The 25,990-nt window shown below is 43.4% G+C and overlaps 1 long non-coding RNA gene across 1 annotated transcript in view; it reads right to left on the bottom strand.

Moving 5' to 3' along the window:
• Positions 1-25,990, bottom strand: part of LOC308579312 — a 205,456-nt gene that overhangs the window by 164,646 nt on the left and 14,820 nt on the right. The window contains exon 2 of the long non-coding RNA XR_014004405.1: positions 22,991-23,098. This is a non-coding gene — a long non-coding RNA (uncharacterized lncRNA). The remainder of the gene's footprint in view (positions 1-22,990; positions 23,099-25,990) is intronic.

The raw sequence follows: 25,990 nt of genomic DNA, 5'->3' as shown, positions 1-25,990 counted from the left end.
ACCAGATGCTCATCCTGGGAAACCCACTATCAGAACATGAGTGCAATAGTACTCATCCACTTGTGATCTCCAGAAACTGGCACGCAGTTCAATGAACTGGTATTCAATGAACTTGGGTGTGCTACCACAATCACTGGTGATAGAACAAAAGGGGTGCCCCCCTTTCCATGTGTACCCCACCCTATCCCCAAAACTGCTCTGGAGGACTTGGGGAACCCCCATATGCTTTACAGTGCAAGGCAGAAGAGAACATTCTGTTGCACAAGGATAAATCTTTGCACTACTTTCAATGCTACCTACTACCTCTGATGCTGTGCATAATATAGTCATTCACAATAAATAAGGATTGAGGGGGATGCAGTGAAATCCCAAGGCCATGATCAGTAACTGACACTACAGGGATGGTTAGCTGTGATTCCTGCATTGCAGGAGGTTGGACTGGAGAAGGGGTGGCCAATTCCCAAGAAACTTCTCACAGAGTTAAAAACTGGCAGTGATCTACCTCCTTTTTGGGGTTCAGGTCAAAGTTGTTGAGAAGGAAAGCCCCACTCTTTTGTGGTGCAGGGGAAAATGTTGATCTTTTTTTAGGGGAGCCAAAGTTGTTGAGCTTCTTTGGGGGGAGCCAGTGATCTACAGTGATCTACCACAGGCATCCAGTGATCTACCAGTAGATCACCATCTACCTGTTGGACGTGCTTGGACTAGAGGATACTTTGAATGTCTTCCAACTCTACAATGATTAGTCCCAGTAAGCAGAAGCCTCCCATGGCCTGTCATCACCACATAATCTAAAACGGCCCAGACAGGCAGCAATTCACAAATGTTTCTTTGCAATACACTGATTATTAGCATTGATTGATAGATGCATCTGTGGATGGGATTGTGGTCTTGTTGTGAACAGTTTGCAAGAAAGAAAAAAGGGCAGCTTCTGTCCTCCCTTCATGATGTAGTTTAAAGTTATTGGGAAATGTTAGGTTTATTTGTCCCAAGGACTCACTGTTTCGTTCTTTTCTTTTCTTCCTTTTAGGATTGTGATGCACTTTAATAGTGCATTTGGGTCTTTGAATTATTTTGTTCATTAGCTTCTCTGAGGAACACATGATGTATGAACAAAGGCCGCCACAATTCTGACATTAGCATTTCTTGCTAAAACCCTAGTGCACTAACATCCCCTTGACAGGCATGTAAGCAACACCTACTCACTGGGGTAATGGGGAAAGTTTGTGATTATGTATACCAAAGTGATGGAAAGAACAACTGCTCTAATGGAGGGAGAAAGCTTGATTAACAGCAAGTGCCATGGAGAGAACTGATTGTTTTATGGGGCGAATGAATCACACAGAAGGAAGATAGCAATTCAATATGTCTCTGCCCATTGGCAAAAGATGTAGGGAAGGAGAGAAATAGAGGAAATAAAATGCAGCTCTTCTGCAGCTACTAACTCAGAGATCTCAAAATATTAAGGTCCCACTGTAAATTACTGAGACCGGACAAGGAAAATATTGAAAATCCTTGCTGGCTGAACAGATTATGCAGGCAAAATTATTAGGTATGATTTTTGTACACTGTAATTTGTGCAGCTCTTATACATTTTTATTTATTAAATTTTATACCGCCCTTCGTTTGAAGGTGACAGGGTGGTCCACCACATAAAATATGAAATGAGATCTCAAAAAAAGCAAGTAAATATCTTCCCATAAACACATTTAAAAGGCCATAAATTGTTTAATTAGCCAAAGTCCTGGGACAAGAGGAATGGTGAGCCTCCCTGAAGAGAACATTCTACAAGTGGGGAGCCACCACAGAAAAGGTCCATTCTCAGGTTTCCATCCACTCATGAAGGGGACATATGAAAAAGGGTCTCAGATGATGATGCTTCGTTTCATTTCTCTCAAAGAGGTTTACACAGGGAACAGAACCCCCAAGTAAAATGCTCATCCCCTGTAGATAAATAAATCAATTTGGTAAAATCTTTAGGGCAGTGGCAAGGAACCCTTTTCAGGTTGAGGGCCAATTTTCCTCCAGGGGCCACATATCTTTATCAAGGGGATAAATGTGAAAATGAGCAGAGTAATAGATGTGAATGTGTACCTTTGTACAGAAAACTACAGTGGTACCTCAGGTTAAGTACTTAATTCGTTCCGGAGGTCCGTAGTTAACCTGAAACTGTTCTTAACCTGAATTACCACTTTAGCTAATGGGGCCTCCTGCTGGTGCCGCGCTGCCAGAACACGATTTCTGTTCTCATCCTGAAGCAAAGTTTTTAACCTGAAGCACTATTTCTGGGTTAGCGGAGTCTGTAACCTGAAGCGTATGTAACCTGAAGCGTATGTAACCCGAGGTACCACTGTACTTTCCAACCATGCAATAGCTAAAAGCGTCCACACATGCGTAACTCTCCTTTCCCCTTCCAAGCAAGCAAGAAGGACTTTCACAGTTTAATGATACATTTGAGTCAGGCAAAAAAGCTCAAGGATATTATTATTATTATTATTATTATTATTATTATTATTATTATTATTATTATTAACATTTCTATACCACTTTATATTTGTAAGAAAAAAATCTTGAAGTGTTATACAACCTCTTAAATCGTCAAAGAAAACAACTCAGATTACTGAATAAAGCCAAGTATACATTCAAAGCAACATGATTAAGAGAAAACTAAAATATTATCTTTAAATAAAATTTATTATTATTATTATTATTATTATTATTATTATTATTATTATTATTATTATTATTAATACCCCGCCCATCTGGCTGGGTTTCCCCAGCCACTCTGGTTGGGTGGCTTACAGCATATATAAAAAATGTAACACATCGATCAGACATTAAAAATTAATAAAGGAAGGTGAATATAAAATGTACATTTAAAACAACATAATTAGCAGGAGAATAAAAACATAGAACATATCTGCAGTTGTTGTTGCTAATCCAGCCAGTTGTGGTTCATGGCAGGCGGTTGCGGAAACTCCATGACCTAGGTCTGTAATAAGAGATAGCCAAAATGGTCTCTGGCCATTTCAATAGGTTCAGCTTCTGTAACTGTTGCCAACCAGGGCCCTGCTCTCCCAGGCCAGGTGGAAAGAAAAGGCCTAACATGATGACTGCAGGGTCTGGGTCAGTTCATATGGCAAGAACTGGTCCTTGAGGTATTGCAGTCCTGAACCGTTAAAAATGTTATAGGTAAAAATCAGCACTTTGAATCAGGCCCTGAAATGGTTGGCAGCCATTGCAGTCGGGCCAGGATCAGTGTAATATGATCCTCAAACCGTCTTGTCCCAGTGAGCAACCTGGCTATTGAATTCTGCACTAGCTGAAGTTTCTGAACTGTATTAAGAGGCAGCCCCATGTATAACCCCCCGATCTACATACCTGCTCCTTCAAAGAGAGTGTAACCCCACGAAGAGCAGGCCACTTCCCATCCATCCAATCTAGGGAACCACCTCAGTCTTACCGGGATTGAGCTTCATTTTGTCAGCTCTCATCAAGTCCATTACTGAAGCAAGACATGGAACAATGAATCTGTTCCAAATTCATTTTAAATATACTAATGCTGACCCTAATCTTTCAGTTCAAAAAATGAAAGAGAACTTTTCAATGAGCCACACACAATTATAATTGCCTTGTCTAATATTTTTGAAAGTTACAATTCATTACCACTTATTTTTTAAAAAGTTAATTCCATTGTTTTTCAATACCAGTTAGCTAATTTGTTTTTGTAATTAGCACAAGTATCAATTCTATTGATTATTAGAATACTCTTTTGTTATCATAGTTAATGCTTCAGTTGTGCAATCTGATACATGTTTATTCATAATTATATCCAATTACATTTCTCAGACACGTGTGCATAAGGTTGCAGCATCAAATATTTTTAGATCAATGTAATTTCCAACCTTGGCTCATCTTTAATTATTAGCATCCAGTGCCCAAAAGCATCTGGCTCAAGTGCATATATAATAAACTATTCACACAACAGTTATCCAAATATTACAAGGAGTCAGAATATACTACCAGTCACTGAGTCATCCTCTCTATTCCTGTCACAAAGCCTTTGCATTTAAGCTTAGATTGAGGTTTAATTCTGGATCAGGATGTAAATGAGCTTCCTGAAGCTGCTACATTTGCCTCAATTCTTTCAATTTATCACTTTTTTCTGGAAAATAGTAAAATAAATTTATTTTCTCTCTTTCCATCTCTTTCTCTTCCTTTTTCAGTTTCCTTTTCTTTCCCCCTTCCTTAGAACCCTTCTGCAGTTAAACATTCCATTGACATCATACATTAAAGGAGGGGTTGAAACAGTCTGTAACTGAAGTGTTTTAAACAGAGCAGAATTATAAAGTCACAGAGTCATGCGCAATCCCATTGTGTTCAGCATAAATTGAGAGGGGACATTTCATGAAACTGTTTCTCCTTGAACTACTGGGTCAATTCCCCCCTCCTTTTTTTTACTTTAATCACGGTTTCTCGCTCGCTCTAACTCAAGGTAAGCTTATGTTTTAGTTCCTCCAGTATTGAGTCTAACCTGATAGGCCATTCATCAGAGAATTTCGCTGAGGATCAACAGCATTCCTTATAAGAATGTAACCCATTTATGATTTCATGAACCGCACTCATGATTTCTCTTGTGTTTACTGTATTCTTCCAGGTATGCCTGCTGTTAATAATGTCAAGATAACATTGTAGACTGGGATCTGCCACATTAACACATAACCTCTAAAACATTTTGTCATTTTAAATGAATACACAGTTGTTAGGAAGCAAATGTACTCCAGCAAACAGGGCCATAGAACAGAGATAATTATGGAACAGCCTAGTCCTTTTAATGACTGAAATCTGCATCTCTAATTTTATGCCCATTATTTCCATATAATATGGAAATTATTTGTCAGTCTGTCTGTCTGACTGTCTCTCTCTCTCTCGCACACACACATACACACACACACACACACACACACCATTTTAATATATAAAAAGGAGGAAAAGGAGAAACCAAAATAAAATCCAAGCATTAAAAAGTTTGCTTCTACTAGGCATTGACTCCTTTCAGAAATATTCAGTCACATAGGTTAGGTAGATAATGTTTGGTCTGTGATGCTCTATGTAATTGTGACCTCAAATCTCTGCTTACCTCTGTGCTGATAAATATCATTTCTGGGATATCTGCACCATTGCTTCCATCAGGACTTCATTCAAAGCCTGTTAACTGGCTCACTGAGAGTGATTGTAGTGAGTGTGTTGGACTTACTAAATCACACTGAGAGTGGACCCACTCTTAAATGGGTGAGATTTGGATTTAAAATCCTGCTCAGCTACAAAGCTTACTTGGGCTAGTAACTAGTTACTTATCTGGGCTAGTATGAGTTTGGATTGGATTTGATATCCCACTTTATCACTACCCAAAGGAGTCTCAAAGTGGCTAACATTCTCCTTTCCCTTCCTCCCCCACAACAAACACTCTGTGAGGTGAGTGGGGCTGAGAGACTTCAGAGAAGTGTGACTAGCCCAAGGTCACCCAGCAGCTGTATGTGGAGGAGCGGAGACGCGAACCCAGTTCACCAGATTACGAGTCCACCGCTCTTAACCACTACACCACACTCGACCCAACCAATCCATTTGCTCTCTGGGAGAGGGCTTCTGCAGATACCATTTCATCAGAAGGTCTGATCCATAAGATATAGGAACTGGGCTTTAAGTGTGATAGCACCTACACTTTGAAACTCTCTCCTGGTACATATCAGACAGCTGCCATTCTGTTGTGTTACTGGTGCCTACTGAAGACCTTCCTTTTTCAACAGGTCTTTTAAGCAAGGATTTTTATACCAGTCTATTGGAGATAAAATTGTTTTTTTTACATACATGCAATTCTTTTTAACTGCCTTCATAGGTGGAGGTGTGTTTAATTGTTTTTTAACCATTGTCACTGCTGCTTTTATATAATAATTGGTGTAATTATTTTTATTTCTGGTTTTAAAAATTGTGAAATCACTTCAGGATATTAGATGGGAAGCAATTCATATGTGGAAACAAACATTGCAGTTTGACTTAGATCACAGGGTTGTTGTGCAGATAAAAGCATATACATATGCCACCCTCAGCTCTTGGTAGGAAGGTTGGGAAAATGAAATGAATAAATTGGTAGGAACCTTACCCAATGAGTGTCAGGGAAGTCTTTAGAATGAACACTGGGCCCAGGACACCTGAAAGATCATGTCTCCTGTGTGGGTGCTAAGGTCTCCAAGTGAGCACCTTCTTTCAGTCTCATCAGCACCAGAAACCTGGTTGGTGGAGAGAGAGCCTTTTCTGTGGCTGCTCCCATGTTGTCCAATTACCTCCCAGGAGAGGTTAGATTGTCTCCTTCTTCGTTATCTTACTGTTGGCAGGCTTAGACCTTCCTCTTCAGATAGGCCTTGGGAAACTATGGCAGAGACAAAGCTGATCATGAAGCTGCTGTCAAGGCAAACTATAGTTTAACACCAGAGCTTCAAGGCTCTGTCTCAATGTATTTTAACTATTGGGTTTAACTAGCTTAGTTTTATCACTTTGCATTTTATAATGATGTTTTTTAAATCTTGTAAGCCGCCTTTAAGAGAGAGAAAGGCAGGATATAAATACATGAAATAAATAAACAGAATGAAAACAACAACAACAACAACAACAACAACAACAACAACAACAACAACAACAACAACATAATTTATTATTTGTACCCTGCCCATCTGGCTGGGTTTCCCCAGCCACTTTGGGCGGCTTCCAACAAAGATTAAAAATACATTAAAATGCCACACATTAAAAACTTCTCTAAACAGGGCTGCCTTCAGATGTCTTCTAAATGTCAGGTAGTTGTTTATCTCTTTGACATCTGATGGGAGGGCGTTCTACAGGGTGGGCACCATTACTGAGAAGGCCCTCTGCCTGGTTCCCTGTAACTTGGCTTCTCGCAGAAGGCCCTCAGTGCTGGACCGCAGTGTCCGGGCGGAATGCTGGAGGTGGAGACGCTCCTTCAGGTATACTGGGCTGAGGCTGTTTAGGACTTTAAAGGTCAGCACCAACACTTTGAATTGTGCTCGGAAACGTACTGGGAGCCTTTCAGGACAGGTGTTATATGGTTTTGGTGGCCGCTCCCAGTCACCAGTCTAGCTGCCACATTCTGGATTAGTTGTAGTTTCCGGGTCACCTTCAAAGGTAGCCCTACGTAGAGCGCATTGCAGTAGTCCAAGTGGGAGATAACTAGAACATGCACCACTCTAGCGAGACAGTCCACGGGCAGGTAGGGTCTCAGCCTGCATACCAGATGGAGCTGGTAAACAGCTGCCCTGGACACAGAATTGACCTGTGCCACCATGGACAGCTGTGAGTCTAAAATGACTCCCAGGCTGTGCACCTGGTCCTTCAGGGGCACAGTTACCCCATTCAGGACCAGGAAGTCATCCACACCAGCCCACACCCTGCCCCCCAACAACAGTACTTCTGTCTTGTCAGGATTCAACCTCAATCCATTAGCCGCCATCCATCCTGCAACCGACTCCAGGCACTCACACAGGACCTTCACTGCCTTCCCCGGTTCCGATTTAAAAGAAAGGTAGAGATGTCAGCATTGCCCTTGAGCCAGTGCCACCAACTGGACTCATCCACTTCAGCCCCGACTGGGCTAGGTGAGCTGGGTAGCACTTCCAGAGACCACCTTCTGCACAGGAACAGGTCAAAGTGCTGTGGACTCACAGCTTAGAGTTGTGAGCACCGGATTCACTCCCACAAGAAGACAGTCGTCGCACAGCAGAGTATAGCAGAGTCTAGCAGAGTATATAAACAACTCGGAGAGCAGCTCTGTAGAATATCTTCTTTATTCTATCTACAACTATACGAACTATATACAGAGATTAATAAGCCTAAGCATAAATGAATGCTGCACTGCACTGAGTGTCTGCAGCTGCTCTTAGCAGCAACCTTATCTCTACACACTACCTCCAACACTCAGTCTCTCTCTCTCTCCGACACTGACTGACTGACTGACTGACTGACTCTTTGATGTGGTGCTGGAGCAGAATAAGTAGAGAGCAGAACACGCCTCCTCCTCTCTGGAGAATCAGCAGACTCCTCAGGAGATTCTTGGATATGGGAGGGGTGAAATCTCCTTAAGAGCTGGGTATCATCCGCATATTGATGGATACCCAGCCCAAACCCCCTGATGATCTCTCCCAGCAGCTTCATGTAGATGTTAAAAAGCATGGGGGAGAGGCTGGAACCTTGAGGCACCCCACAAGTGAGAGCCCAGGGATCTGAACACTCATCCCCCACCACCACTTTCTGGACACGGCCCAGGAGGAACACATTATCAACCCCCTTCTCTATATAGTACCTGAGATAAACCATCTTCCTCACTAAGTGCAGATTGCTTGAGATTTTCTAGGCTTTGTGCCAGCTCCTATAATCTATATATGTCGTGTGCACACAAATACACACACAGAGAGAGAATTTCCTACACAGCTCTCCTGCTAGAATCAGAATACATGACCGTAGCTCCTAAAACATTAACCACAGTGTCACACTATACAAAATCAATCCAAGTGTTTTATTTGTTGCTTGACCTTTTTCTTTTATTCAATAACATAGTATTGATAAAGGTATCACATACTGAATGTGCATTTTTCTCCAAAATCTTCACATCTGGAGAGCCATTCTAATCCTCCAAGCATTAACAATAAGAGGATATTGACCCTGGATTTATTGAGATTTGTTGCTTCAGAAGAACCTAGTTACAGCAGGTCAATACTTGAGTATGATAGCTACCAAAATCTACAACAAGAACAAAATAAAAATGGAACTTACATATTCTTATTGCTCTTTGTTTCTATACCGAATACATTTTTATATTTAGTCTATTCATTTTTTATGAATTCTGTTTTTTATATATTGAAATTATTATTCTTTGGCGATCACTCATAGCCGAGTAAGGTTGTCTTCCATAAACACGGTTTTAACAATGAGTCTGTAAGTGACTCTGGAGGCCAATTCTGGACCCACACATCCTTCCACAGTGGGGACATTGGTTCCCAGGCGGGAGTTGATCATGGTGTGGATTTGCCAAGCGTGCCTTCCTCTTAGCATGTTCCTCCCTTGTATTCTGAGTTCGAGTGTCTTCAAAGTCCATAACACCATTGGTAAAGGCTGTTTTCCAACTGAACATTGAAATTATTCACCCTATCTTTGGGAAAAGAAATAGCTGGGACCATTTCAATACATTTCTCCATGTGGGAGGAAAAATTATTGACATTGAAGCTTGCCATTAGCAGAGGCAAAGAGATGAGAATTCAAGTGACTGTACCAGACTTAGTAAAGAGTGAGCTATAGTGGTATTAGATTCCTCACCATACTTACTGGCTACTGGAGTATATGAGACTGAACTAGGCTTGCCAGACTTCCAGGTCTGACCTGAATTCTCTCAAGTTTGCATGGTCCCCTCCAGGTAACAGGTAGAAGGCTTGAACCTCCAGGTGGGTGAGAGTGCTAAACCTACCCCAGAGGAGCATGTGTTTGCATTCCTGACATTTTTACAAAGTGAGTTTTGGAAGTAAGTGTGTCACTTTTCCTCTTTGAAAGCTTGGTGAGTGGACTATCGAAACTGCTGGGGCAACTTCATTGCTTCTGTCCAGTTCTGAATCATTCCTGAACTTTTGAATTGTGATTCCTAAACCCCATGTCTGCTGCCAAGCCTGTGCTTTTATTTACCAGAATAAAGATTTCCTTATTACGGTACTTACATGTAAGAGCTTCTGTCTTTGTGCATTGGGACTCAGCAGAATAGGTAGTTTCCCATGTTCTTAAATAAAATTGTGGCTATCTCATAGTTCTAGTGCCTCATCTCATTCTTCCAGAACATAGAAACAAATTAAAAATTTGTAGTAGGTGTGGAAATGAGTTAGGCTGCTCTGGGAAAAGCCCAGTGCCTGCTGCAGCCCACCTCATTTATGCAACAGATGATTAATCCTGCAGACTACAAAGCCTGCAAAGGGCCCAAAATGGACTATCAAGGTCAGTTTTTGTTTGAACTTCCTTCTGTTGGGTATGTTCATCTGGATGTGATGTCCTCAACTTCCTGTGGGTTATTCTAAGCCAGAATAAAGGCTTTGTAGACCCCTGCCTACGCAGTGCCAACCTCTTCTCACATATAAAATAGAACAGGATTCATCCCCTTTCCTGTGATTGTTTAAAATAGCAATAGCACTTTTAGCTAGAGGAATAAAAAAAAGCCCACAAAGGAAAACAAATTGCAAATGGGAAATAAAAGGAGATCACATATACTGATTCCAGCATATTATTAATATATGACCTGCTCTGAACTCGTTTTGTGTTATTAAAAAATAATGAACTACACTGTTAAGTGGATGATATACAAGTCTCAGATGAAAAATTGTAAATCAGTATTTTCATTTATTTTTCATCCCCCCCCCCACCCAACATTTTAAGGTGAGGGGCTATATAAGGCTGATTTCACATTCCAGTCTTGCTTTGCTACTTGACCTTTTATCCAGTTTCAAAAGCAAGCTCTCTTAATGTAGAAAGTGTGTGCTAATATAGAGGGTGCTCTGTGTGGGACTGCCTCTGATAAGCAGTTGGGAGATTCAGCTAGTGCAATATTTCTGGAGCCTGCTTTGCTGATATAATTACCCAAGTCTTTGTTTCATGTGCATCATCTACATGGAGGAAGAGCCATAACTCAATGGTAGCATCCTTGCTTTGCATGAAGACTGTCCCAGGTTCAATCCCCAGGAGCTTCAGAACTGGGCTGGAAAGGATTCCCTGCCTGAAATCTCAGAGAGCCACTGCCAGTGAAATGATGATGATATTGAGCAAGATGGAACATAAGAAGAACCTGCTGGATTTGCCCAGTGACCCACCTAGTCCAGCATCCTGCTCTTACAGTGGCTAACCAGATGCCTGTGGAAAACTTGCAAGCAGGACCCGAGCACAACAGCACTCTCTCTTCTTGTGGTTTCCAGCTACACGGAAAGCATGAAGTGCAGCTACTTGAAAACATGAAGTGCTCACCCCTTCTCAGTAGCATGGTGTTGACTCTGCAGCCATCCTCTGTCCTGTGCTGTGGTCTTAGGCTCCGGAAGCTGTTAGGAGAAGCTATAGCCTCTCATGTCAGCAACAAGATTCAAATTTGCCCACCTGAGATTTTAGACCAATTGCGGGCAGGCTTGGGGGTGCAGCCATGAGGGGTGGACCTGGGTCAGACTCCTGCAGTCTTCACTCTGGTCTACTCCCTGTGGATTTAAAGTCAGGCTAGCCCCAGCCTGAGACCGCAGTCAACTTCAAATCTCCCTCCCATAATGCATAATATATACCGTATTGCCCCAAATATAAGACGCGCCATCAAATAAGCCGCACCTTTAAAATTGAAGGGGGAGGGAGAAAAAAGGAAAACAACGGGGTTGCCTCCTGATGGGGGGGAGCCGCGCCGCTTTGCCAGTGACCTTCCCCCCTTCCCTAGGTGGCTCAGGGGAGGCAGGAGCGGCGGGTGGGCACCGCGCCATGTAAGGTCACAAATATAAGCTGCATTTATATTCTGCATGGGAGGAATTTGGCGGAAAAAGTGCTGCTTATATTTGGGCCAATATGGTACTCTTCTGCGCTGCAACTGTGTTGTTCCCAGATCAACCTTGCTTTGGTTCTTATGGTCACCGTATTTGGGGCCAGAGATGGATTTTTCCCCCGTTGGATGAATGGGGCCTGCCTGAGGATTTTGCCTACCTCATAGTAATTGTCACAACTTTGGGTGGATAGGGCACTGAGTAAGTTTCTAGTTGTTGGTAGTCACTGGCCAAGCCTAAATCAAGCTTGAACCCCAGCATCCCTCCAGCAGGTGGGCTGGAGGAGTTGTTGGCTACCCGATGCCAAGCCAAAACTCACAACTGTAATCAATAAAGTTGTGGTCTGATTTTTAATCCAATAATGTTGCCTGGGTGCTTGTTTACTGATATGGCCAATGGGGCAGGGCTCACAGCACTTGGGCACAGCATGGCTAATTGTCATCAATAGCCCTCTTCCCCCTGAATACATATATTTTTGGAGAAAAGTTGAGATCATTCCAAATGTTGTTCTCTTGTACTGGATGAATCTAAGTTTATTATTAAAAAAAGAGATGTGAGCTCATACTGGCTCAAACAATTTGAGAACTAAAAAAAAATACATATTTTAATGAAAAGTGACAAGGTTAATGATGCTTGCTCTCATTTCTTAGGGATGTCTAATTAAACATCATTACATTTTACAAGGCTAACTTACTGATGGTGTAATAAAGAAACAGAAATACTAAATTGCATATCAAGGCAGCTGGAAACATTCAGCATTAAGATCTTGAGGCAGAGTTTCTGTTTAGTGCCAAAGTAAAAAATGAAAACAGAACAAATAAGAAATGGGAAAGAAAAGAAAAAAAGGTGGGGGAATCTCACCAGACTTATTAGCCAAGGGACAGCTAGATGGGAAAAAAATACAGAGCACTTAAAAGATCTAGTTTGATTGTAGTGCATGCTGTCTGCCTCTTTACCCTGCTGTGCTTCAGATAGAAATCTAAATAAATGTCCAGTAATTAAATTAAGAGCTTAAGCAGGCTGCTTGCTGTGCTCTGGGAGACTTCAAAGTGAATGTGGTACTCAGGACTTAGGCAGCGTTGTGTAACATTTTCTGCACAAACTGACCACACTTTGATACAATATTGTGGGAGAGGGAAAGAATATTTGATGCAATATTGGGGAGGGAGCAATCCCACCAGCCCTATATGACACCCAGTGGCAGGAAGTGCTCCTGCAAGCACAGGCTCAAATTGATACCATAAAACAGCAAGCACTGAGAAATAAAAGAGGCAGAGGAAGGGAGTGAGAGAGGCAAGCAGAGAATTATCAATACAACAAATGCTTGGGTGTTGTTGTTTTTAAAAACAAGTTTCAAGCTGCTACTGAAATACATTAGATTTGAGGTGAGGCACAACTCCCTCGGAGGGGGTACTTTTAGAGGAAACTGGAGAAGAAATTGTCACCAGTTCAATTGTTTTTCTCATTTCCTCAAAGTAATATAGCTAGCTTTGCTCAGGGTAAGCATGTTGTCAGACCTTGAGCTACCACACAAACGTGCTTGGACACAAACGTGCTTCTGGAACCCAGGTGCATCCAACCCTCTCTTCCCTTCACAGAAGCCCACATGAAGGAAAGCATGATAACAACCTTACAATTTTATTATACAATAAGAAAGCATTTATCCACATTGCTTCACCTGCCACCCGATGCAATCGCTTCACCATCCCTCAGGGTAGACTGGCCCCGCTGGAAGGTGGGGACTGACTATGAGCCCCACCTCCCAACACCACTTTGAAAAAAAAAACCATTGCATTCCCTATCAACTAAAGCTTCTGGGCCATCTTCAGAGACTTCACGTATGGAACATATCAAGCCTAGAAATTACAGAAGCATCGATCTGCATAGCAAGGTATGCTGAAGACTCACTCTTCCTTACTTTTGACGCTTAAGGTATTTTGTTTCATGGGACCCTCCTCTTTTTTTGAATTTATACTGCTGCCCACAAAAGATCAAAGAGATTCAAATAATTGTACAGTTGGAAGGGACCGCAAGGGTCACCTAGTGCTACCGCCTGCAATGCAGGAATCATTTTGCCCAATGTGGGGCTCAAACCCATGACCTTGAGATTAAGAGTCTCATGCTCTACCAACTGAGCTAGAATCCTGGGAACTATAATTTGTTAAGGGTGCTGGGAATTGTACCTTTGTTCTGGCTGGAATGGATTTTATAATTGTATAATCTATTGTAAAGAAAAATTTGTTGTTGTTACTGCTACTATATGACCCATCTTAGGTGGGGGGAATTCTCTTGTCTGTCACAGATGAGAATTTTGGGTTCTACACAACTAAGTTATTCTCAAAGTAGAGGCACTGAAATTAATGGACCTAAGTTAGTTATCTCCATTGATTTAAATATGGTCTCTGAGTAGGACTAATACAGTCCCCTGTATTATATAAGAAATCTGATTTGCTTCTCTAGGAGCAGAACTAGGTTCATGAGCCACGTCTAGACCCTTTTCTAACAGCGGTTGTTAGAATGATGAACCTTACTTGATTTTGGCATAGCAACAAACCACTTGATACTTTCCAAAGACTAAAATACACAATTCCCAATTCTGCTCCCGAGGGTTGAGAGGGGGGCATTTCTATTGTATGAGCAGAACTCATTTCACTTGATACAACATTTGTTTGCAGTGATGGCCCTTAAAGATCAAACAAAAAAGCAACTAAAAGTATTTTAGCAGCAAAATTCTCCAAGCTAAGAGAAATTACTCTGCTGACAGTAAAGGTGTTCCAGAACAAACCTGGCTCAAATTAATCGCAATATCAGAGTATTGCATTAATCTTTTCAAAGTAGTTAATTTTTCCCAAAATATGATTGGATAGTCAATTTGCTGATCGGCTGCAGCACATTGCTCCCCACAGAGGCTTTGATGAAGTGAGAAAAGATTTAAACAAAGAGCTGCTTCTTATAATTAAATAGAAAGACTCCAATAACTTTGTTCTTTGGGAGGAAGATGGGGATAATTTTCATTCAAACAGAACCCTGTAAGCAGGTCCCATGTTCAAATTTCTAATTAAAGCTTAAATTAATGTCACTTGATAGGATTTCAAAGCAGAACTCGCTTTTTGACATTTAAGAACCTTCAAAACTATATTTCATCTAATTGCATTTCAGGGTTTCGATTTTAATTGATCCATATCTATGGTTTTAAACGGCTAAATATATTTCTGTATCTTCGTCGTTTTGTTGAAATAATAACCTACCCACCTTCAAAAGATGTATGTTACTATAATCTTCTATCTTCGAGCCACCATTATTACTACAAGCCTCTGTAATTACTACTGCTTCAAGCCAGGAACACTACTGAAATTCTTACACTGCTTAGGGGACCTTTAAGGAAAGTTTCCTATGATGTAGGCAAGGAGTGCATGATGAACTGATGCAGAAGTCACCACCACCTGCTCCAGTGGGACTGTCCTCCCTGCCACAGGGCTGCCACCAAGTGCCTTGTGGGAAGGAGAGGAGAAAGTTGATGGGCAGGCAAAGAAGATATCAGGAGTCTGCTCCTGTCACTGCTGGATTCTCTCTGCAGTTTACCTGGTGGGAAGGATTCTGGTGACTTGCTATGTGTTTGCTTGTGTGTGTGTGTGTGTGTGTGTTGCTGCTGTTACATATTGTTGCTGTTGTTGCTTAACAGCAGCAGCAGCAGCAACAACAACAACAACAACAACCCTGTATTCATATTACTTGTAAGCCACATTTGAAAGATCTGTATCACGAGAAAGTGAGAAATAAATAAATAAATTTTAGTTAAAGAATTTTGCTACTGGTTGTCTAGAGCAGTGTTTCCCAACCTTTTTTGGGCAAAGGCACACTTGTTTAATGAAAAAAATCTCGAGGCACACCACCATTACAGCCCCGTGACGTCAGCGCGCAGCGTCACGCCGGGAGGGACGCACGAAAGTGTAAGTTTCAATTTTTTTCCTCCCCCTTGCCGGGGAACCTCCAAGCTTTGGGGGTGGGGGTGGGGAGGAGGCAGCAAAGCGAGGCAGGAAGGAGAGCGCGGCTTGGCTGGGTGAGCTTTGGCAGGGAATGAGAGCCGCGAGGCGGGCGCTGCGGACGGAGGCGCTGCCCGCTGAGCTCGCAGGCAGCCAGGCAGGCAGACGGCGAGAGCCCCGCGCTGGGCGGCCTCTCCTCGCCGCCGCCGCCCCGCCTCTCGCCGCCCGACTCGCCCGCCTCCCTCCAGGCAACATCTCGCGGCACACCAGGCAACATCTCGCGGCACACTAGCGTGCTGCGGAACAGTGGTTGGGAAACACTGGTCTAGAGCAAATGGCGGGGTACCTCTGGCCTGCAGGTTTAAACAGGCTCTTCAAGGATCCTAATTTGGCTTGTGCAGATGGTTTACACAAACAACACATGCCTCCTTTCACATCTGCAATGGAACAATCAGGCTCCCAGTTGTTCCCCAGAAAGCTGGACTTCTAATAGGCACCTTTCAAATTTGATGAAAACTGTATGACCAATCCCAGTAGTATCTGCAGTAATCATTGATGTGGGGCCAAATGTATACCCATTGGCATTAAGTTCCAGGGAATGGACACTACCCCGAGAATCCCCTTTTCTAAAATCCTTATCAGTCTTTCTGTGCTAGGGCCTCATCATTAATGAATTTCTGTGGTCAGAAAGATGCATGGGGTTTGGTGGGGAGATAAATACTCTCTCAAGCTCTCTCTCTCTTTCTGTCTGTCTCTATACTGGATAAAGTCGAGGGAAGTTGTCATGAATGAGCCAGCCCCCATGGGAAGTTTGCAGCCAGCTCTCAGTGAAGGAAGCAGCCAGGGAGAGAGGGGGTTAACTGCAAGACAGGAGGTTTATAGCTGAGAGCCAACTCCCCCCGCCCTTAGGAATGCCAACTGGTAGCAGAGTTGAGGAGAGTCCTCTGGCTGCTTGCCAGCACGCCAGGGAAGGACAAAATGCAGGGGCTAGAAACGAAAGCAGCTCAGAGAGTGGGAAGAATCACAGAAGTACATTCTCAGAGAATGAGGAACAGACGGGAGCTGACCCCCTAAGTTCATGGTCTAGGCCTATGGGGGGTCTTCAAGACAGAATACGTCACAAGAGGAAGTTTGGCTGTTTCTGGTCTCACCGGAAACACCCTCCTTAGAAGGGACATCTTTGATTTATGGACAGATGGCTGTGATCACCGCTCCGATGAACTCTGTTTGTTTTTGCAATGAATCCTCTTTTTAATTAACAATGCTCATTTGTTATCAAGACTCCCTGACAGAAGTGCTACATCAGCCCTTCCTTATGAGCAGTGCTCCTCGCCCCCTCTAAAACAATGTTTAGGGGTACTCTCATTTTCTGACTCATATTGAAATACTGCCCCTCAATGAGCCCAAACTTAGATTCACAAAATGTTTAGGGGTATGCATACCCCTGTGCCCCCCCCGAAAAAAGCACTGCTTATGAGTATCATGTGACAAGTTCTCCAGGTTAGGGTTGTATGCAGGGCACGAGAAGCATTTTAGGATCTAGTGCTGTGGATGTGGGCTAGAGATAGTATTGCTCTTTCGTAGCTTCACCCCACTACTCTAGTCATGTCCCTCATCCCTGAAACTAGGAGGATATAACCTGGTCCCTCCAATGCTTTCTCAGAACCATCAGGTCCAGTCTCGGACTTGGGCCATGTACCTTGCTATCCCAACTACAGTGATCATTTGGACTAGGGGTAGCAAATGTGATGCTCTCCAGATGTTGCTGGACTACAGCTCCTATCATCTCTGACCCTTGGAGGCACTGGCAATGGGATTTGTAGTCCAACATCTGGCACAGTGGCCACCCATGAGTTAGACACACCTTAAAAATGAAGCACACCCAGAAGCTTTCTCACCTCACCTGGCATTCTGTTTTAGAACTGATTGAAGGCAAGAATCATATTTGCTTAATGCTTCCTTTCCTCCCCTCCCCTCCCCATTCCATAAAATAAAATAAAATACAGTGATGAAAACTAGTCACTACTGCAAACAACATAAGAATCAACAACTCCACAGAATATGACAGATAATTAGCAGTAGCAACACATTAGCTGCTCTTAATAAGAAATATGCCACTTCCGTGCTGGAAAACCTTACTTATGAATGATTCAAATCTATGAGAGTCACCAAGTGATTCATCTTTTCTTATCAACAAGATTAATTCTTTGCTTTATTTTTTTAAAAAAAACTTTCTATGCTCTGACTAACCTTCTTCAACAATACTTTCCCTTAACCTTCAACTGAGCTTCTTTAGATTTTCAACAGAAAGAGCTTATGTATGTTTTCTTTTAAGAATGACTTTCTCTTCAATCTAACATTTGCCTACTCCCTAATTTCACCTCATGAAACTGCAGGCTTAAAAAAAAAATTGTTGGAAAGTTTAGCTTGTTTCTTCAGTCACAGAATTAATCTGTGCCCAAGTTAGGCTCAGGAATCTTCAGTTCTACTACTACCACCACCCTTTCAATTTTCCACATGCCAAATGCAACTTTACGTGCAATTTCCTACATGTCCAGTGCAGTTCACTATGCAAGAACAGCAGCAAAAAACACCCCCAACCATATTAATGCATCATTACAAGAAACAGTCAAATACAAATTCATTTTAAAGTGCAATATACCCATCTCAATAGAGAATTCATTTTGATTATATCGACATTATAGCGTTTAAACTCATTACAGAGGATGCAATATCAATCCACCAATCCCACACCAATATTATTTATCAATTGTTAAAACATATAAATATGAAAACACCTCTCAGTTCAGTCAGGTATTACTAAATAATATAACCAGCAGTCATTTGTTTATTTATAGCTCACATTTCTACTGGGATACTTCAAGATGGTTTACAATGGAAGCTATAAAAAAAACACAGCAGGTGTGGTGTAGGTATGTGTGAAGATATGTTGCAAATATATAGTATAACATTAAGGCTTAACCTCAATAAAAAAAGCAAGAAAAACCTAGATCAGACTACTAAACTAGCAGATATAAACTCATAGAAGCAGAAAGAGAGAGAGAGAGAGAGAGAGAGAGAGAGAGAGAGAGAGAGAAAAGAGAGAGGAGGGGGTGATATAATTATGGCAGGGGGCTGAGACATGGACCTGTGGTTGTCAGGAGAGGATGTCAGGAGCACGTCAGCAATAACTTACACAGCTTCAGTGAAGCTAACCCTTAATTCAAAGAAACAAGACAGCTTGGGAGGCCAGGCCAGGCCAGGTCAGGCCAGGAGAACACAGCAACACTTCCTGCCCTATGAGGCAGTTGGTCCCCACCTTCCCACAGCTGCCTAAGTCTCGCCTTCAGTTTCTGACATTTCCTCCTCCCAGTCTGCTCCCTCTTCTCACTCTGACCGCTCATCATCGTCCCACCACCAATCACCTGGCTCTCAGCCTTTTTCCCTTTGGGATTCCCCAGCTGGTGCCCCTACCACTCCTCTGAATCCAGCTAGTTGTTCTCCAGAGGCTGTTGCATGGCCAATGGACAGAGATGATGGGAATTTCAGTCCAACAACATCTGGAGCGCCATAGGTTTCCTATCCCTGGCTTAGTATGACCCAAACGAGCATCTGTCTGAATGCTTAAGTTGAAATTTCTGCATTGCAGGGAGTTCCACAGGGGTCCCTTACAACTCTACAATTCTATGATCTCCAGTCAAAGATCTAATATGTAAACCAGTTTTTTCTGTTAGCAGCTGTTTGTTTGACCATATCACATGGCTGAAAGGAGTCCTCAGTTTTTTATTTAACAATTTGGTTCAATAAAGCAATGTTTATCCTTATTTCTGTGGGAAGAATAACACATAAATTAAGGGTATCTTGGGGTGCAGCTAAACCTATGAATTTTGCCTCCATTTGACAACTATTTGCTATTTATATGACAAGTCAATCACAGGGATGGCAAATCTTGATGAAATATGGCATTGTTTGGTATTCATAACATTTGTATCAGGGCCAGCCCACCCATGAGGCAAGGTGAGGCAACTGCCTCAGGTGGCAGGATCCACAGGGGCATCAGATCCTGATGTAGATATTTATTTCCATCCTTGTTGTTGATGTAGATTTTCACTTGTGCCTTCTTCCCTGGCGATGAGGGGGCACCATTTTGGCATTTGCTTCAGGAGCCAAAATGTTTTGGGCTGGCCATTTTGTATTCTCTTTGTCTCAGGTTGGTTTTTGTTGTAAAATCTGATTCACTGTGTTGTCTCTCAGGAATGTACTTCATTTTATGTGGTAACAGCTGTGAGCTCAAGTTTGTTTGTTTTTTGGTACAGTTTTTCATTTTTTCTCTCCTTTTGTTATTTTATTTAAAGTTATATTTCTTGCTAGACTGTTATTTCAACTTCATAATAAAGCTTTGTGTGTTTTTTAATTTTCCTGGTGATCTCCCCCCCAATACTTTATGAAAACTTATATTCCTGTACATACATACACCACAGCTAATAACAGTATACATCTGTAAATACTGTTCTTATTAAGGGATCCACAAGAACTAGTCTTTGGTTTCCTGAAGAATGTGTAAAGGAAACGATGTTCCACCATTCTGCCACAAATGTACAGTGGTACCCCGCAAGACGAATGCCTCGCAAGACGGAAAACCCGCAAGACGAAAGGGTTTTCTGTTTTGGAGGCGCTTCGCAAGACGAATTTCCCTATGGGCTTGCATCGCAAGACGAAAGCCCATAGGGAAATGCTGGCGGTCGGGAGCAAAGACTTTCGCCCACAGCCGGCCTTCAGAAGAGGACCTCTTCTGAAGGCCGGCGGAGGGCAAAAGTCTTTGCTCCCCCCCCCCGCCTGCCTTCCCCCCGCCTGCCCCCGGCGATCTTAAAATGCTGGCGGGCGGGAGCGAAGCGTTCGCTGCCGACCCCCAGCATTTTAAAATCTCCCCGTGTCCCGGTGAGGGTCGCAGGGGGCTGCTTTAGCCCTGCGCGCGCTCTCCCAGCTGGAGAGGTGACGCGCGCCTATGGAGGCTCCTGCCATAGGTGCGCGTCACCTCTCCAGCCAGGGGAGGGTCGCAGGGGGCTGCTTTAGCCCCGTGCGCGCTCTCCCAGCTGGAGAGGTGACGCGCGCCTATGGAGGCTCCTGCCATAGGCGCGCGTCACCTCTCCAGCCGGGGGAGGGTCGCAGGGGGCTGCTTTAGCCCCCCGCGCGCTCTCCCAGCTGGAGAGGTGACCCGCGCCTATGGAGGCTCCTGCCATAGGCGCGCGTCACCTCTCCAGCCGGGAGAGGGTCGCAGGGGGCTTCTTTAGACCTGCGCGCGCTCTCCCAGCTGGAGAGGTGACGCGCGCCTATGGAGGCTCCTGCCATAGGCGCGCGTCACCTCTCCAGCCGGGGGAGGGTCGCAGGGGGCTGCTTTAGCCCCCCACGCTCTCCCAGCTGGAGAGGTGACCCGCGCCTATGGAGGCTCCTGCCATAGGCGCGCGTCACCTCTCCAGCCGGGAGAGGGTCGCAGGGGGCTGCTTTAGCCCCCCGCGCGCTCTCCCAGCTGGAGAGGTGACGCGCGCCTATGGAGGCTCCTGCCATAGGCGCACGTCACCTCTCCAGCCGGGGGAGGGTCACAGGGGGCTGCTTTAGCCCCGTGCACGCTCTCCCAGCTGGAGAGGTGACGCGCGCCTATGGAGGCTCCTGCCATAGGCGCACGTCACCTCTCCAGCCGGGAGAGGGTCGCAGGGGGCTGCTTCTCTGCTGTCCCGGGGAGATTTTAAAATGCTGGGGGTCGGCAGCGAAGCGTTCGCTCCCGACCCCCAGCATTTTAAAATCTCCCCGGGACAGCAGAGACTTCGCTCCCGCCCGCCAGCATTTTAAAATCGCCCCGGGACAGCAGGGGCTTTTAAAATGCTGGCGGTCGGCAGCAAAGCCCTCCTGTCCCCGGAGCTTGCGGGGCGGGAGGTGGGAAGAAGGGCTTTTCTTCCCACCACCAGCCTTCAGAACAGCCTTCTGAAGGCTGGGGGTGGGAAGAAAAGCCCTTGTTCCCCCCCCCAGCCTTCAGAAGAGGTCGGGGTGACAGACTGCCCCCGGACCTGGTCTGAAGGCGGTTTCCCTAGGAACGCATTAATTGATTTTCAATGCATTCCTATGGGAAACCGTGCATCGCAAGACGAAAAACTCGCAAGAAGAAAAAACTTGCGGAACGAATTAATTTCGTCTTGCGAGGCACCACTGTATCTGTTTTGCTCTTCCTGCCAGTCTTAATTTGTGGGTCAGTTTTTTCTATAAGGGCAATACACCATGCTCTCTTGTACCAGGCATTCAGGTTTACACCTTACAATATGTAACTATAGCCATATGTGCAGCCACTAAGAGGAGTCCAATTATTAGTTTTTCCACCAAGTCCCAATTCTCATTTAAATACAAATTCAGTAATGCAAACCCAGATAGTTGCATTCTGGTGTGTTTTTTTTGGTTTTTTTTAAAAAATGATATTTATTAAGAATTTTTGAGTTACAGAAAAACCAAAAAAGAAAAAGAAAAACTAGAAAAAAAGAACAAACCACAATCAAACAATACAACAACACAATCAAAAGACAAAAATAAGCCACAAAGATTTAAAAACAAATCCAATATTCTCCAATCCTTAACTGTCACCAGATAGTTGCATTCTGAACCGATTGAAGCCTTCGGGTGGTCTTCAATTATCCCTCTTTTAGTAAGACTTTAGGGGATTCTATACCTTGTCCCTTCAAGTCATGCTTTTATCATGGGTCTGGCCAGCATAATCACCCACAAAGGACTTCAGGTGTTTCGTCCTTTGCTTCCAGCAATGTGCAATGTTGTACCACCACTGAGGAACCCCAGACCATGTAAGGAGGCAGCTGTTACGAAATAAAACTGTGGCTATAGTTCATAAGCTTTAGAAGCCGCAGCTGAATTATACAACCCACGATGGCAAATTGAAGAGCCAGCAAACAATGCATACTCCCCCCCCCCCACTCCAAAGAGCTTCTTCAAAACTCTTTTCAAACCTTAATTTGTGTAGGAACATGCTCAAGAACTGAAAACATCTATGCCAAAGAACAAATGACTCACTTAGCACTACAGATTACCCTCACCCAGAATCAGCCTGGGCTTTTTTTGTACCCTCTCTGACTTCCAGAGTATCTGATTCTACATATAAGTAAACGGAACCCAAAATGCTTGGATCACTGTGGCAAACTCCAGTTTGTAAAAATTAGGATGCACCACATGAATACATTTATCACCCAACAAATAAAGTCTGAATGTCACTGATCTTGAATTCTTTATTATTATTATTATTATTATTATTATTATTATTATTATTATTATTATTATATTTTCCGAAGCTACTCCCAGCTCTCTTTTGACAGATGTGTTATGCTGCATTTCATTACTTTCTGTCCTTACCTTGTTCTTCTTTTGTTTCAGATAAATGATGATGCTTTCAGGAAAGATTAAGCACTGCCAGGCAATAAAGCAATGGTCCAAACACAGCTTTAATTGGAACTTCAGATCCTGCAGGAAAAACCAGAAATTAAATCATTAATATGATTTTTACCAGCCGACACAATACTTCCACAGATCTGGAATTTTAAGCAAGCTTTTGTTGTTGTTGTTTCTTGATCTCAAATGCTGGTTACCACTATGTGCTCAACATTATCAAATCACACTGGAGTCCTCACCAATAAGTCGTGTCCGTTGCTCTGGAAACTGATCACTGGCTCAGTTGGGTGGGACTACAGCTGCCTCCCCACCCTCTAACATCTGCTGCCTGAAACAGCCATACCACCCTGCCCAACGATAGGACTGTCTCTGCCCTGCATACCAAAATGGTGTTTACTGCTGTCATCATGGTCAGAATAACTGCATGCACATCAGTGCCAAATGCTACCACTGTCAGCTACTATGTTTGTCCCTATCAATTACACATTGCTTCTCCCACCCAACCTCACTCAGCCCCAAGTTGTGATGACTGCAAAGCTGAAGCTCTAAATGCATGAAGGCTTTTTGTTTTGTAATAAAATGTGGGACAACCAGTGGATTAGGCATCTTCTTTTGATTTTGGGGTGTGTTGGGATGCATCTGCAGAAATATAGGCAGGCACTTTTGAATGGCACGTAGGAGCTATTCAGGGAGTGTTGGGGAAGGGCCTTAACTCTGTGATAGTTCATATGCTTAGCATGCAGAAAAACCAAGGTTCAGTCCCTAGCATCTCCAAGCAGGGCTGGAGATTGGAATAGGGAAATATTCCTGCCTAAACCCCAGGAATGTTGCTGCCAATCAGTGCCAACGCTACTGAACCGGGTGGATAAATGATATGACTTTCTTACATTGGCATACAGAACCTTTCATCTGAACACAACACTACATTAAAACATACAAAAGTTAAAATACTAAAACAGATTAAAATCCCTTCAACTTTCTAAGCATATTTATTTCTTTATTGAAAAACAATAATTTTATAAATAATAAATCAAGATACACCAGGGTGAGTGAATTGAAAAATAGGAAGATCTTGGACTGTCAGCGATCAGCTGGGACTATACTGGCATAATTCTTTCAACTTGGATCAGCTGGGGCTATGCTGCTTTGGCCAGCAGAACTTAAACTGGTGGAGCTTATTGTATTTATTACAATTATATCCCATCTTTCCAAGGAGCTGAAGGTTGCGGCAGTAGTGGACCCTCAAGCTTGAACTGTTGTGGGGACCCCTTCACAACCAGCAGCAAGGTCTGGGTAACCACTGTTATCTTCCTCAGTAGGGTTGTTCCATGACAGACACCACAATTGTTTGGGTTTTCCGGTACCCTCTTAAGTAAGGGCCATGGCAGGTGAAGGAAGGGCCACAAGAATGACCCAGGAGAATGGTATTGGGTTGAAATAGGCCACAACTTTTTTGATTACAGGAAAGAGTAGGTTTGGCAAAGGCATTGGGCATGCATCCTGCATCAGGCAGCCTGCCTGCTACCTGATAGGAACCTGGTGGGGTCGAACTTGTGCTAGGGAGTTGCCCCCAACATGGAATGGAACCCACAACCCCACACAGACCACCACTGGGAGAGCTGTACGGGCCCACGATCGGCCGAAAAGGTGGCCGACACCTGGCCACCCAATTAAATAGGCTGGGATGGGCTGCACACAACCCCAAGCTCCAGCCACTGACTCACAAACTTTGGGATTGTTGAAATTTATATAACAACAACAACAAAATCAATTTGAGTTTTGCGAATCAAATTTGGTCTAGTAAACCCAAATTTTTAAAGCAATGTGGACGAAAGTCACTTTTGGGGCCATACCATGACCAGGGACCCCAAAGCTAAAGCTTCATTAGTTTCATAGTAGATCTAGGTGGCACACATACTTCTCCCCCCTCTACTTCTTGATTCCTGCACTGCAGGGGTTGGATGACCGTTGGGGTTCCTTCCAACTCTACAATTCTGCGGCTCTAACCCTGTGAGGAAGGTTAGGCTGAAAGTGAGTGACTGGTCCAATGTCTTTTTTTAAAAAAATAATTTTTATTAACTGACCAATCAAATCAAATCAAATCACATAAATTCCAAATTACAAAGCCAAATTTTAAATTTTTGTTGGGGGTACCCATATTTCAAGTTCCGAAGGGGATCTAATCATCTTCTTGCTGCTGCTTTAATGTCCACAAATCTGTCCAAATAATGTTCACAATTCTATCCAATCCTTTCTTGTTGTTTTCCACATCTCTTCTTGTTATTTTCATATATTTTTCCTTTCTCTGATAGTCTCCACAAGCGGGTTGAAACAAATTGTAATCCTGTGTGAGTTTTTCCGTTCGTCCAAGAGTCATATTGAGACGGCTTCCGTATATCATTGCTTCCATAAAGAAAAACACTCTTACCGTCGTTAATCTTCACAGGTCTGTCACTCCCTTTCTCAGTCCTCTGAGGAGGTTCGCCAGGAATCCAGTATAAAAACAAATCCATAGCTTCCTCTTCCCGGTCGTCAATCTTTCGACAGAACCTGCCAACATGGCGACTCTGTTTTTATTGCTGCGTCATTCCAAAAGCCCTTGTTCTTTTCTTAATCTTCATAAGGCAGACTTTTGGTTAGTAATTCATTTCCAAACAGTTTTTAATCATCCTGCTTAGGTCATTTACGCGATGGTTCTTTTTTGGGGAGGGGTTATTGGTTAATCACATAGAAGAAAAGAAAAAAAGTTCCCCCGCTCCCCACCCAGTCCCGCTGCCGACATACCGAACCTTTGATGTATCTTCTTCATGATATATTCCTGTTAAGTCCAACCCGTCACTCTACTTTCACAGAGGTCTCTTCAATTAGCAGTCTTCACTCCCGTTCTTCACTTGAAATATGTGCATATGCTTCTTTCTAATTGTTTATTTCAAGCTGCTGCAGCCAGTGCACGATCAGAGACAG

The sequence above is a fragment of the Podarcis bocagei genome (genome assembly GCF_964188305.1).
Source record: "Podarcis bocagei genome assembly, chromosome: Z".
Taxonomy (NCBI): domain Eukaryota; kingdom Metazoa; phylum Chordata; class Lepidosauria; order Squamata; family Lacertidae; genus Podarcis; species Podarcis bocagei.
The sequence above is the reverse complement of the archived record's forward strand: the minus strand, read 5'-3'. Positions and strand labels throughout refer to the sequence as shown.